We start from the raw sequence: 15,274 nt of genomic DNA, 5'->3' as shown, positions 1-15,274 counted from the left end.
TACAGAGTGGATATCCAGCTTGGTGGGACTTGTGAGCGATGGTGGCCAATAATATATCATTGTCCGCCTTTATTGTTCTCTTAGTTTCATATTAGTAATTTGTAGAACCCCTCTAAATTGGTGAAGGGGTCACCAGTACGGCTATGGCTACATGGAGACTCTGACCACAATACTATTCTCATTGGGATGTAATGGCGGTCAGTACGGTTGTATCGCAGTTTGCTGTGACCCTACAATTACATGAAGCCCGGCTAGTTTGGAATTCTTGTGATTCGCGGGGGGAAAACTGCAAGCCACAATGCATTCCCCTTTACAGAAGTACTGGATGAAAGTTGTGCCGTTGATATCACCTATCTGGGTGTCAGGAAAGCCTTTGTACAGTTTCACATTAACCCCTTATTGACGAAGCTTGTTTGCGCCTTAGTGACGGAGCCAAATTTTGAAAATCTGACATGCGTCGTTCAACATAGCATAACTCCGTAAAGGTTTTGCATATCCCAGTGATTCTGACATTGTTTTTTTGCCACATGTTGTACTTCATTTAGCTGGTAAAAATAGACTGATAGTTTTTATGAATATTTATTAAAAGTACCAATATTGTAAAAATTTTGAAAAAATTGTCATTTTTTCACATTTTCAGCTATAATATCTCAAATATGTCCAAACATACTGTACAAAGTTTTGATGGGATATATAGTTCCACCTGTTTACTTTATTCTGGACGCATGTTTGAAAAACTTGTGTGTTTTTTTAACCATTTAGGAGCTGTACAAATTTAACATTACTTTTCAGCATTTTGAAGAACCCGTTGTTTTCCTACACCAAGCTAAGATTGCAAAGGCTCATAGGTGTCAGAATGATAGATACCCCCACAAATGACCCCAATTTAAAAACTACACCCCTTAATGTATCAACTGAGGGGTGTCATGAGCATTTTGACCCCACAGGTTTTTTTTCAGGAATTCAAATTTAAAGACCTATTTTTTTTCTATAGTGCACATGAAAATGAGGATTGACACTCCAAAATGGATCCCCCTGTTTGTCCCGTGTTCAGAGACATGCCCATTGTGGCCCTAATCTTATGTCTGGATGCACAACGGGGGCCAAAATGAAAGGAGTAGTCGGTGTCTTTCAGAACATTAATTTGCTTGAAGGTGTTTTAGGCCCCATTGCCCACTCGTAGAGCTCTTGAGTGGCCAAAACCATAGAGAAACCCCACAAATGACCCCATTTTGAAAACTAGACCCCTTACCAAATTTATCTAGGGGTGTACTGTGTATTTTGAACCCACAGTTTTTGAATGAATTCAAGCAAAGCAAAAGGAAAAAATTGTGATTTTCATTTTTTTTGGCAATTGTCATATTAAAAAACGCTTTTTTTGAACAGCACACGAATGAAGACTTGCACCCCAAAAGAGATACCCCTGTTTGTCCCGTGTTCAGAGACATGCCCATTGTGGCCCTAATCTTATGTCTGGATGCACAACGGGGCCCAAAATGAAAGGAGTAATCGGTGACTTTCAGAACAGACATTTTGCATGAAGGTGATTTAGGCCCCATTGCCCACGATTTTCATTTTTTTGTCAATTTAAAAACAGTTTTTTTGTAAAGCACATACATGAATGAAGACGTTCACCCCAAAATGGACACCCCCGTTTGTCCCGTGTTCAAAAACATTCCCGCTGTGGCCCTAATCTACTTACAGGAAACATGGCAAGGCCTGTAATGGAGGGAACACTGTTGGATTGCAGGGCACAACTGAATAAATTCCAGGCCCCATTGCCCACTTGTACGAAATAAAAATTGACACGTTGAAAAATTCCTACACCCCTCCCCCCCTTTTCAGCGTTCCCCAAATCTTAGCTGAAAGTAATAATATGAACTGTGTGGTATTTCCGAAGACAGGGGTAATTACGGAGGCTGGTTGGGATGGGTACATCGGGCAATAAAACCGGGTATCCCCCCTCCTCTCATGCTTTTTGGGGGCTATTTTGTGACCTCAGCCGCGCGGATGGGGTGTAAAAAGTGGCGCTCTGTGGGTCTCCGTAAGCTTGCCGAAGTGCGGCGGTCTCGCACAGAAGGCGCTCAACAAGCTGCTCCTGGAACTGCAGGAAGGCGAGCGTTCCCAGGGCTTCTTGTAAAATACGTATTACAGGTAGCGGTCTGAGTAACGCTGGGCTCCTGCGGCCATATGTGGAATCCGCTTGCGGAGACCCGCAGCGGATCCCAGCTGTGAGCCCAGCTGTGACCCTGCGTACAACCGCGTAATCTACTGCGCATAACTGCCTACTCACACAGGCGGTCATGCGCAGTATATATATTTTTTTTGTTTGTATTTCCCGCACCGTCGCTTAGCGATGACACGGGTACCCGCAGCCCGTATACAAGGTAGTTGCGTATGGGCTGCGGGTATATCCACGACCATGGAGCACAATGGGCTCTGTGTTGCTGATATCCTCAGTAAAATAGAACCTGCTGCGTTCTCTTTTCTGCCAGTGGATTGCGTAATTCCGACCCGCTAATGTGAGCGGAATTGTGTAATCCAGTGCGATTGATCAATGTATTATCACGGATCAGACGCATGCGAAATCCGTAATTCCTATCCGGTCATGTGAGACCGGCCTAAGGTAGATCGCTACCTTTTTATCACGTGACCGGCGACCGCTCAACAAGGTCACTGCTCCAGGCTCTCGGCGACCGTTGGTCGCTGGGAGTAAGGAGATTTTACATTTCCCGGGCTCCCCGACTCCCGCGCATGTGTCCGGTGTTTTGCCGGTGGTCGCATGTGCAGAATCCGGGAAAGTTCACGGAGAAAGATCGCGTCGGGTTGCAAATACGGAGCCCCCGCTAAAAAGTTTCATCTCCTCTCACCGATCACATCAGGGAGGGGAGATGAAGCTTCACCTTTTTTAACTTTTACGTGATCGCCATTATCCATTGGAAAATGGCGAACACGTGATCAGGAACCGCTCACCGCGGCTCTCCGTGAAATCTTCAGGCTCTCGGCTACATTTTGTAGCCAGGAGCAGGGAGATTTTGAATTTCCCGGGCAATCTTTGACTTTTACGAATGCGTCCGCCATTTTGGCGATGGGCGCGTGCGCAAAAGATCCGTGGGGGGGAGATGAAATGTAAGCTTTTTACACTTTAAATGATCACATGCTGGGTGACATCCCTCTGCTCCTGGCTACACATGGCAGCCAGGAGCAGAGGGATTTTGAATTTACGCCCTGTTGTGGGAAGGGGTTGAAGCCTTATGCTAAGGCGTATCTGTAGGATCTGACAATTTGGGGCCTGTAGGGTCCCACATTATAAAAGGACCCTCAGAACACTCCTTACCCCGCCCCCTCTGATGTCACTGGTGGGTTGGGGTGGAGTCCTGTATTCCTGGTGGAAAATCATAATTCCCCGTTTTCGGTCATATCTTGGCGGGAAAGCCCCCCATGTCGTCAGACGCCAGGAGCAGCGCGCCGAGACAGAGGCACGAGCGGGGGAGGAGAGGGGGGGGGGGCTGAAGGGGACATCGCAGCAGCGCAGGAGCCGATACCGGCGCCGAAGCAGGGGCAGTAAGGTAAGACCGGAGCAGAGAAGTAGCCGACGCCAAGAGGCCACCAGGAGTCCAGCGCCAGCAGCAGCAGAGGGGACTAGAACGGAGCAGCTGAGACAGGAGGGCAGAGTGAGCAGCCGCCGGGAGAGCAGGTGATGTCACCAGGAGGAGTGGAGGAGCCGCAGGAGCCGATAAGTATCTTCTGTGTGTGTTTGTGAGCTAAGTGTGTGTCTTCTGTGTATCTGGTGTGCCCTAGTTGTGTCTTCTGTGTGTGTGTGTGTGTGTCTGTGGGTCTAAGTGTTTGTAAGGGGGGGGGGGGGAATAAAAATTTTTTTTTGAACGGTTGCGCATAAGTGTCAGCGTGTGAGTGGTTGCGCGAGGGCAGCAGCATGTGAGTGGTTGCGCGAGGGCAGCAGCGTGTGAGTGGTTGCGCGAGGGCAGCAGCGTGTGAGTGGTTGCGTGAGGGCAGCAGCGTGTGAGTGGTTGCGTGAGGGCAGGAGCGTGTGAGCGGTTGAGCGGAGGCAGCAGCGTGTGAGCGGAGACAGCAGCGTGTGAGCGGAGACAGCAGCGTGTGAGCGGAGGCAGCAGCGTGTGAGTGGTTGCGTGAGGGCAGGAGCGTGTGAGCGGTTGAGCGGAGGCAGCAGCGTGTGAGCGGAGGCAGCAGCGTGTGAGCGGTTGAGCGGAGGCAGCAGCGGTTGAGCGGTTGCAGCAGCGTGTGAGAGCCAGCACCGCTGCAGCACGACATGCCCTCTGAACGCCAGGGGGATGACTGCTCCGGTGAGACTAGGACGGGGAGCGCAGGGCAGGCTAGACAGGTTCTAGTGGTGGGGGACTCAATTATAAGGGAGATAGATAGGGCAATCTACCATAAAGACCGGGATCGTCGAACGGTGTGTTGTCTTCCTGGCGCTCGAGTTTGACACATCGCGGATCAGATTGACAGATTACTGGGAGGGGCTGGTGAGGATCCAGTGGTCATGGTGCACATCCAGCGGTCATGGTGCACGTTGGCACCAATGAACAAGTTAGAGGTCAATGGAGGGCCCTCAAAAATGATTTCAGGGACCTAGGGTCCAAGCTCAGGGCGCGGACCTCCAGGGTAGTTTTCTCGGAAATACTACCTGTACCTAAAGCCACACTAGAAAGGCAGCAGGATCTTAGGGAGGTAAACAAGTGGCTCCGGAGTTGGTGTAAGAAGGAGGGATTTGGGTTCCTGGAGAACTGGGCTGACTTTGCTGTCGGCTACAGGCTCTACCGTAGGGACGGGCTGCATCTTAATGGGAAGGGTGCAGCCGTGCTGGGGAAAAAGATGGCTAGATGGCTGGAGGAGTGTTTAAACTAGGGACTGGGGGGGAGTGTGAAATGAGAAATAGTGGGGTAGTCAGTGTAACTAGCGACCCGGGTCCAAGCAAAGGGAATGGGGGTCGAGCAGGGGGTGGGGTTAGTACAGTTAGAACTGATAGATCAGCCATTAGTATGAATAGCAACAAAACAAATTTAAAAAACAAAAAAAAACTATATAAATTGTATGACCACGAATGCAAGAAGTCTGATTGGTAAAGTGGGTGAGCTTGAAGCGAGAATGACTGATGAAAACTATGATATAGTCGGAATTACGGAAACATGGCTTGATGATAAGTGCGATTGGGCGGTGAATTTGCAGGGGTACAATCTCTTCAGAAGGGACCGAAGGAACCAGAAAGGGGGAGGGGTATGTCTGTACGTCAAATCGAACTTGAAGCCGAGGCTACGGGAGGATATAGGAGAAGAACAGGTGGAATCTCTGTGGGTAGAAATACAGGGAGAAAAAAATAACAAAATCCTGATAGGGGTTTTCTATAGACCACCAAAAGCAACAGAAGAAACTGAAAACTTACTACTAAGGCAGATAGAAGAGGTGTCAAACCGCAACGAAGTAATTATCATGGGGGACTTTAATTATCCGGATATAACATGGGAGAACGAAACCTGCAAATCTCACAGGGGTGATAAGTTCTTGAGAGTAATTAAAGACAATTACCTGAACCAACTTGTACAGGAACCAACGAGAGGGAGGGCCATTCTGGACCTAGTACTAACTAACAAACCGGAACGTATAAAGGGGGTGCAGTTTGAGGGCCACTTGGGGAACAGTGACCACAATGTAATCAATTTCCAGCTGCCATTCAATAAGAAGCCTTATCAGGGAGCGACAAATAAACTAAACTTTAGTAAAGCAAAATTTGATGAGCTTAGAACTACTATCGGTAACATTAATTGGGACAACACCCTCAAAAATAACGGTACAGAGGACAAATGGGAAAAGTTTTAAAGGATCCTAATCACCTCATGTGAGCAGTTCATTCCCTTTAAAAATAAAAGAAACTCAACTAAAAGGAAACCAATGTGGCTCGACAAGACGGTAAAGGGGGCAATAAACGAAAAAAAGAAAGCGTTCAAACTACTAAAGCAAGAAGGCAGCGAAGAAGCGCTAAAATCATATTTTTCAACTATATTAACAGCAAAAGGATTTGCAGGGAGAGCACTGGCACTTTAAAAAATAATGCAGGAGAGATCATTGATGATGACGGAGGGAAAGCAAATCTACTAAACAGTTTCTTCTCAAGTGTATTCACAAACGAAAAGGAAATGCCACACGAGATGCAGGGGAATAAAATGAACCCATCACAAAATATCTCATACCTAACGCAGGAGGAGGTGCGGAAGCGACTAAAGAAGACTAAAATTGATAAATCGCCGGGCCCAGATGGAATACACCCAAGGATACTAAGGGAACTAAGTGACGAGATAGCTAGGCCGCTATATCTAATATTTCTAGACACTATCAAGACCGGTGTAGTACCATTGGATTGGCGCATTGCCAACGTGGTTCCAATTTACAAAAAAGGGAGCAAAAGTGAGCCTGGTAACTACAGGCCAGTAAGTCTCACTTCAGTAACGGAAAAAATTTTCGAGGAGATTCTGAGAGACACCATCGATGAGTACCTCAAGGAGAACAAGGGAATAACTCCTCACCAGCATGGATTCATGAAGGGTCGCTCATGTCAGACAAATCTGATCAGTTTCTACGATGAAGTAAGCTCTAAGCTGGACCAGGGAGAATCTATTGATCTTGTATATCTGGACTTCTCTAAAGCCTTTGACACCATGCCACATAATAGGCTAATATACAAAATGAGGCAGCTCGGACTGGGCGAAAACGTGTGTAAGTGGGTAAAAAATTGGCTCAATGATAGAAAGCAGAGGGTGGTAATAAATGGTTCGTACTCTGATTGGACCACAGTCGCTAGCGGGGTGCCACAGGGTTCAGTATTAGGCCCCACTCTGTTCAACATATTTATCAATGACCTGATAGAGGGGCTGCACAGCAAAATATAAATATTTGCAGATGACACAAAATTATACAATATAATCAATGCAACGGAAGACAATGTACGGCTACAAACGGACCTAGATAAGCTGGGGGCTTGGGCAGGAAAATGGCAAATGAAGTTCAATGTTGAAAAATGTAAGACTATGCACATGGGCAGGAGAAACGGATGTCACCAATATTCACTTAATGGGGTACCACTAGGGAAAAGTGATATGGAAAAGGATCTGGGGGTATTAGTGGATAGTAGACTAAACTGGAGTAACCAATGCCAGTCAGCTGCTGCAAAGGCAAATAAAGTCTTGGGGTGCATTAAAAGAGGTATAGGGGCGAAGGATGAGAACATCATCCTTCCATTATATAAGGCACTCGTCAGGCCTCACATGGAATACTGCGTACAATTCTGGTCACCAGTGCTCAGGAAAGATGTCACAGTGCTTGAGGGGATTCAAAGAAGGGCAACTAAACTAATAGATGGAATGACGGGACTGGAATACCCAGAGAGGCTATCCAAATTGGGATTATTTACTCTAGAAAAAAGACGGCTAAGGGGTGATTAAATAACTATGTATAAATACATGAGGGGACAATACAAGGATCTCTCCCATGATCTGTTTACACCCAGGACCGCGATGGTAACAAGAGGACATCCGCTACGATTAGAGGAAAGTAGGTTTCATCACCAACATAGAAGGGGATTCTTTACCGTAAGAGCAGTTAGACTGTGGAACTCTCTGCCTGAGGAAGTGGTGATGGCAAAATCCATGGAGGAGTTTAAAAGGGGACTTGATGTCTTTCTGGAGAGGAAGGACATTACAGGATATAAGTCTTAGGTTAATTGTCAATCCGGGTATACAGGCAGGTAGGAACTATTAGGGGTTGATCCAGGGAACAGTCTGATTGCCATTAGGGAGTCGGGAAGGAATTTTTTCCCCAAAAGGGCTAATTGGCTTCTGCCCTTGGGGATTTTTGCCTTCCTCTGGATCAACACAGGAGGATAGACAGGCTGGACTAGATGGACATTGTCTTCATTCAGCCTTACATACTATGTTACTATGTTATGTAAACGTGAATTTGGGCGTGGCACATTCTTTGTCCTTATTTTACATATGGTTTGAGCCCACGCACGGATGGGTTGACATCCATATTTCCCCAGATATGCAGTTCTGGGTGCTCTGAGCCTTGGACCTCAATGCCTGTAGATGAGTTTTGTTCGGCTGGTCAGCCCGATTCTGAAAATCTAATTCATATCTGGCTAAGACCTTCATTCGCCCAAATATCCTTTATTAAATGATTTCCTTCTGATGTGAACTTGGCACCAGGATGTCTGCGTGAACCATCCAAGGTGCCAATCCATGCCAGCAGGGGCCTATTTAGCATCTCCTTGTCAGTAGCCGGTGGGACAAAGGGCTTCCTGTCCTCCTGTAGATCGAAGGCTTGCCAGATACAAAAGAGAGGAATGAGAGGTTAGAACACTGAATTCATCCAGCTTTCCCAGGGCCTGACAAATGACAACCATAACATGGAAGCTGAGATAGGCCCAAGGCCTGACACACACAATGCCTGACAGCCTGAAGTCTCTACACCACCCTGTGCTACTTATCCAGGAAACTGCCATCCAGAACTCATTATGGTCAACGGGGTCTGTCCAGTACCTTATCCTCTGTATAAGAATAGTAAGTCGTAGTGGCTGAAGGACCAGATCCCTCTGACCCCCAGGATGTACACTCCTCTGTAGAAGAACAGTAAGTCCTAGCGGCTGAAGGACCAGATCACTCTGACCAGAAGGATGTAGAATCCTCTGTATAAGAATAGTAAGTCCGTGCTGCTGAAGCAGCAGATCCCTCTGACCACCAGTATGTAGACTCCTCTATGTAAGAACAGTAACTCTTAGTAGATGGAGCTGATTCTTCTGACCACCAGGTTGTTGACTCCTCTGTCTAAGAATAATTAGTCCTAGCGGCTGAAGGACCAGATTCCTCTTACCACCAGGATTTAGACTCCTCTGTATAAGAATAGTAAGTCCTAGTGGCTGAAGGACCAGATCCCTCTGACCACCAGGATGTAGATTTTTTTGTAGAAGAATAGTAAGTCCTAGTGGCTGAAGGACCAGATACCTCTGACCACCAGGTTGTTGACTCCTCTGTGTAAGAATAGTTAGTCCTAGCGGCTCAAGGACCAGATTCCTCTTACCACCGGGATGTGGACTCCTCTGTATAAGAATAGTAAGTCCTAGTAGATGAAGGACGAGATGCCTCTGATCACCAGGGTGTAGAAGATGCAATTCTTTGCAGGGCAGGTGTGGGGCTGGAGGGCGCCCCCTGCAGGTTTATTTTGGTGGCCATTTGTATGACCTTCAGGATGTTTTCCATCTGTCATCAGGAATGTATTAGCGGTTCCTTGCTAGTGATATTTGTTATCTCTGTGACGGCAGCGTGTAACGGGTTTTCGCTATAGAAGTGGTCGGCCTACTTTCTGCTACAGATTGGGCCCAGACGGGATAGGGCGGTGTAAACTTTACTGAGGTTTGTGCGAATTATTGGATGCCGCGATCCGGACGCTGGTAAACGTTTAGGTCGTGGAGTCAGTACGTAATTAGTACAGAGAAGTAATTAGATGGGAATGGGCTCATCTTCTCACTCCTTTTCTGGAGGAGCCACAGGCATGGCTTGATAGGAATTCTGCCAGGACAGCCCCGTGGCATTACAGAGGGCCCCCGGCTGCCATGACACCTGCACGGCTCCCTGCGATCTCATCCCATTTTAAATGGCGCTATCAGAATTGACAGCTTATCGAAGATGATATCAGCCGCAATAAACAGCCGGCGCTCGCGCTGTATGGAGGGAGATGGCCGCGCGTTCATACATACCCCGACGCTGCAGGACGTACATGTACTACCTATAGAAATGGCTGCAGGAAGGGGTTAACGGGAGGCTGTCCGGAGGATTCTGCTGCCCGATGTCACACATACATCCCAACACGCATGTACATTGCAGACATCTATATTGTGCGCTAAAACACTGCAGCGCTTCAGAGAAAACCCTGGAAAAAGCAGCTGAACTTGGAGATGTTGGTTTTTGTGGTTTTTACATTGGTTCATATTGTTTCCATTCAGGTCCCTACAGGACTGATTCATCAGAGATGGAGAAGGACAGAAACAAGATGGCGGAGAGTGTATTCAACCTCACCCTAGAGATACTCCTCCAGCTGACTGGGGAGGTGAGAGATTCTGATGATGTCACATTACATCATTGTTATCTATGGTAATAGATGATGTCACTGGGGAGGGGAGAGATTCTGATGATGTCACATTACATCATTCGTATCTATGGTAATAGATGATTTCACTGGAGGGGGGAGAGATTCTGATGATGTCACATTACATCATTCTTGTCTATGGTTATAACAGATGATGTCACCGGAGAGGGGAGAGATTCTGGTGATGTCAGATTACATCATTCTTGTCTATGGTTATAACAGATGATGTCACCGGAGAGGGGAGAGATTCTGGTGATGTCATATGTCATTCTTATCTATTGTAATGACTGATGATGTCACTGGGGAGGTGATGGACTCTGGAAATGCCAGTAGTGATATTTATTATTGTCTCCCCATACACAGGATTACACAGTAGTGAAGAAGACCTCTAGTGATGACTGTCGGGCCCCTGTGTGTGATGGATGGGGAAGACCCCTGAGCCCAATCATGGGGCCCCCACTTCGCCATCTGATACATAAGAACATCAATGTAGGGAAGATTCTAGAACTCACCAACAAGATGATTGAGCTGCTGACTGGAGAGGTGACGCTGCAGGGAATGCTGGGACATTATACAGTAACAGCACTGGAGGCTTCTGGGTAATGACTGTATCTTGTGTTGTCAGGTTCCTATAAGGTGTCAGGATGTCGCTGTCTATTTCTCCATGGAGGAGTGGGAGTATTTGGAAGGACACAAGGATCTGTATAAGGACGCCATGATGGAGGCCCGCCAGCTGCTCCCATCACCAGGTAATGGATATATTTAGGATCATAGCTGTGGAGGGGTGATGTGGGGCATGTGCCCCTGGTGCTTGTAGGCAGGAAGTGGGGTGTGAGCCAGGCAGGACACTGTGCTAGTTGGATTAGTGGAGTCATTCACTACACAGTTGTTAATTAAAGTCAGTATAATCAGAAGGCCTACAGATCACCAATACACATTTACTAATTGCTGATATGTAAGCATCCCAGTCATACAGTGATGTTAGTCAGTGACTACATAGCGGATGGCTGCTGTATCGTGCATCAGTAAGAGAATGTGGCTACCGAAGATCTCTGCTTCAACAGACTTACTGCTACAGTAGTCGGCGGCGGTGCAGGGCTGGAGAGCGGCCTTGGCCCATGCTGCCCCCGTCCCCCCAAGTATCTCTACCAGCTCCTGCTCCGCTTTGCATATAGTCCCTGCGGGACTGCAGGAAGAGGGATCTGGCATCACCGGTAAGAGCTGCTAGGTTGTATCTACAGAGTGGATATCCAGCTTGGTGGGACTTGTGAGCGATGGTGGCCAATAAAATATCATTGTCTGCCTTTATTGTTCTCTTAGTTTCATATTGGTAATTTGTTGAACCCCTCTAAATTGGTGAAGGGGTCACCAGTACGGCTGTGGCTACATGGAGACTCTGACCACAATACTCTTCTCATTGGAGTATAATGGCAGTCAGTAGGGTTGTATCGTAGTTTGCTGTGACCCTACAATTACATGAGGCCCAGCTAGTTTGGACTACTTGTAATTGTCGGGGCGGGGGGAAAACTGCAAGCCACAATGCATTCCCCTTCACAGAAGTAGTGGATGAGAGTGGTGTCGTGGATATCACCTATCTGGGTGTCAGGAAAGCCTTTGTACAGTTTCACATAAAGATGAATCTCTGAGCTCTTATTGGCTGCAGTCCCTGTGACGTCCCACGAACCGGGCGGGACTGCAGCTGTAAACTGAGACCTGAGGGGGGACATAGCACCATGGTGGGACACAGCGGGAGGGGGGAGAGGTGAGTATATGACAGTTGGTTGTATTGCTCAGTGGGGAAGCGGTTGCCCCCCGATGGTACCACTAGGTGTTTATTATATAGTTTTGGTATTATTACCCTCATTTAGTGCTTGTATTAAACTCTGTAGAACATATTAATAAAGTTATGTTTTACTGCTACATTTAGTGATTTACCAGCATTATTTGCACCTCATCTCTCGGTGGTAACCCCCTCCCCAGTAATGCTTCAGCTCCGATAACTGCACATCATTAACCCCTTAATAACGCCGCCCCTTTTTTTTTTCTAGTTTTGTTTTTTTCTCCGCCCCTTTTAAACAATTTTTACACCTTTTATTTACCCTTCGACGTCGCTGTACGAGGGTTTGTTTTTTGCGGGACGAGTTGTATTTTTCAATGGTTTTATTTAACGTACCGTATAAGGTATGAAAAACTCTTTATGAAATTCTAAGTCGCTTTAAATGAAAACAAACCGAGATTCTGCCTTTTTTTTGGCGAGTCTTGTTTCTACGGCGCGCAAACTGCAACAAAAATTACATAATAACCTTATTCTATGGGTCAGTACGATTACTACACCCAATTTCTATAGTTTTTTTTCCTTTACTGTACTACTTTTATTTTTCTCAGACATTTGGTTTCTTTGAATTCTTTTCTTCCGCCATCTTCTGCGCCCAATAACTTTTACATTTTTCATTGACATAGTTGTCCGCGAACTCAGCTTTTGCGAGATGTCCTGTAGTTTGATACTAACGACCACTTGTCTGTGAATATGGTGATGCCATCGCTCCGCCCCCTGGTGATGTCATTGAAGTTTTTACAACATATGTAAAACAGTCTTACCGACAGAAGAACAGCACAGTTAGGGCTCTTGAAAATGGGATGACAAAAATAATAAAATTAGAACACCACTGATCTGCTATTATGTCAGCAGTCCTGACAGAACACACTGACCTACCTCCACCACAGAGATCCGGTGGGCTGAAGGACCTGTGGTGATGTCACTGCTGTGGAAGGAGCCAAGCTGTGTTTGTCTTCTGTGGTAATCAAGCTACTGTTTGTATGATGTGCCTCCAGAAACACTGGGACTATAATGTCCTGGTAGTAATAATTAATAGTCTTGGAATACATACAACGTTTTCTCTTCAATCATTTTTATTGGGTTTTATAATAAAGTTGACACATTTGTTGGGTTAGAATACGGTTTCTGTACCGTGTAAGAGAGATCTGAAACATGCGATACGTTGCTGAACAGTAAAGAGACTGATGCTCCTTCTTACAAAAGTAAGATCTGCTGGGTAATGTAGTTCATCACCGGAGTACTAGATATCAGGTATAGAAACTTGCTGGTACAACTTCAAGGCTTTTATCTTATGGCTAAAGGATCTGTTAGGGGAAGGAGGGGGTTTAAGACCTGGATATAGGAGGGGTGGGATGTGAGGGGTTTGTATGCTAATTGAGGGGTGATTTGTCAGCCAGTGTCCCATTTGGATATAAGGGATCCAATGTTCTGCTTTGGACTGTCAGTATTTTTCCGTTGGTGCAGCTAGATGAGACTATAGAAGATATTTCATTTCATGAAAGAAACTCTGGAGCTTTTCCAGTTGTGTGCCATTGTAAGATGAGTTGTGTGTAGTATATGGCCGCCCAATGGGAAATTATCTATCCCTAGCAGTAGACGCGCAAAATCCGGTTTGCTTTTAGTTGCATAGAGGTGGAGGGTTTCTATCATGTTAAACACCTTTTTCCAAAGGGTGGAGATTAGAGGGCAACTTCAGAAAAAATGGAGCAGTGATCCTATTTGTCCACAGTTTCTCCAACAATGAGGGGATGCGCTGCTATAGATGCATGAGGTCTTCGAGGGGATGCGCTGCTATAGATGTATGAGGTCTACGAGGGGATGTGCTGCTATAGATGTATGAGGTCTACGAGGGGATGCGCTGCTATAGCTGCATGAGGTCTACGAGGGGATGCGCTGCTATAGCTGTATGAGGTCTACGAGGGGATGCGCTGCTATAGATGTATGAGGTCTACGAGGGGATGCGCTGCTAGAGATGTATGAGGTCTATGAGGGGATGCGCTGCTATAGATGTATGAGGTCTACGGGGGGATGCGCTGCTAGAGATGTATGAGGTCTACGAGGGGATGCGCTGCTAGGGATGTATGAGGTCTACGAGGGGATGCGCTGCTATAGATGTATGAGGTCTACGAGGGGATGCGCTGCTAGAGATGTATGAGGTCTACGAGGGGATGCGCTGCCAGAGATGTATGAGGTCTACGAGGGGATGCGCTGTTAGAGATGTATGAGGTCTACGAGGGGATGCGCTGCTATAGATGTATGAGGTCTACGAGGGAATGCGCTGCTATAGCTGCATGAGGTCTACGAGGGGATGCGCTGTTAGAGATGTATGAGGTCTACGAGGGGATGCGCTGCTATAGATGTGTGAGGTCTACGAGGGGATGCGCTGCTATAGATGTATGAGGTCTACGAGGGGATGCGCTGCTATAGATGTATGAGGTCTACGAGGGGATGCGCTGCTAGAGCTGTATGAGGTCTACGAGGGGGTGCGCTGCTAGAGATGTATGAGATCTACGAGGGGATGTGCTGCTAGAGATGTATGAGGTCTATGAGCGGATGCGCTGCTAGAGATGTATGAGGTCTACGAGGGGATGCGCTGCTAGAGATGTATGAGGTCTACGAGGGGATGCGCTGCTAGAGATGTATGAGGTCTACGAGGGAATGCGCTGATATAGCTGCATGAGGTCTACGAGGGGATGCGCTGCTAGAGATGTATGAGGTCTACGAGGGGATGCGCTGCTATAGCTGCATGAGGTCTACGAGGGAATGCGCTGTTAGAGATGTATGAGGTCTACGAGGGGATGCGCTGCTATAGATGTATGAGGTCTACGAGGGGATGCGCTGCTATAGATGTGTGAGGTCTACGAGGGGATGCGCTGCTATAGATGTATGAGGTCTATGAGGGGATGCGCTGCTATAGATGTATGAGGTCTACGAGGGAATGCGCTGATATAGCTGCATGAGGTCTACGAGGGGATGCGCTGCTAGAGATGTATGAGGTCTACGAGGGGATGCGCTGCTATAGCTGCATGAGGTCTACGAGGGAATGCGCTGTTAGAGATGTATGAGGTCTACGAGGGGATGCGCTGCTATAGATGTATGAGGTCTACGAGGGGATGCGCTGCTATAGATGTGTGAGGTCTACGAGGGGATGCGCTGCTATAGATGTATGAGGTCTATGAGGGGATGCGCTGCTATAGATGTATGAGGTCTACGAGGGGATGCGCTGCTATAGATGTATGAGGTCTACGAGGGGATGCGCTGCTA

General features: G+C 47.1%; 1 pseudogene; it reads left to right on the top strand.

Moving 5' to 3' along the window:
* The first annotated feature begins 10,802 nt into the window (after positions 1-10,802).
* The window catches only part of LOC136627335 (zinc finger protein 271-like), a 47,400-nt pseudogene continuing 42,928 nt past the window's right edge, over positions 10,803-15,274 (top strand).

The sequence above is a fragment of the Eleutherodactylus coqui genome, chromosome 5, assembly GCF_035609145.1.
Source record: "Eleutherodactylus coqui strain aEleCoq1 chromosome 5, aEleCoq1.hap1, whole genome shotgun sequence".
In the NCBI taxonomy this organism is placed as follows: Eukaryota; Metazoa; Chordata; class Amphibia; order Anura; family Eleutherodactylidae; genus Eleutherodactylus; species Eleutherodactylus coqui.
The sequence above is the reverse complement of the archived record's forward strand: the minus strand, read 5'-3'. Positions and strand labels throughout refer to the sequence as shown.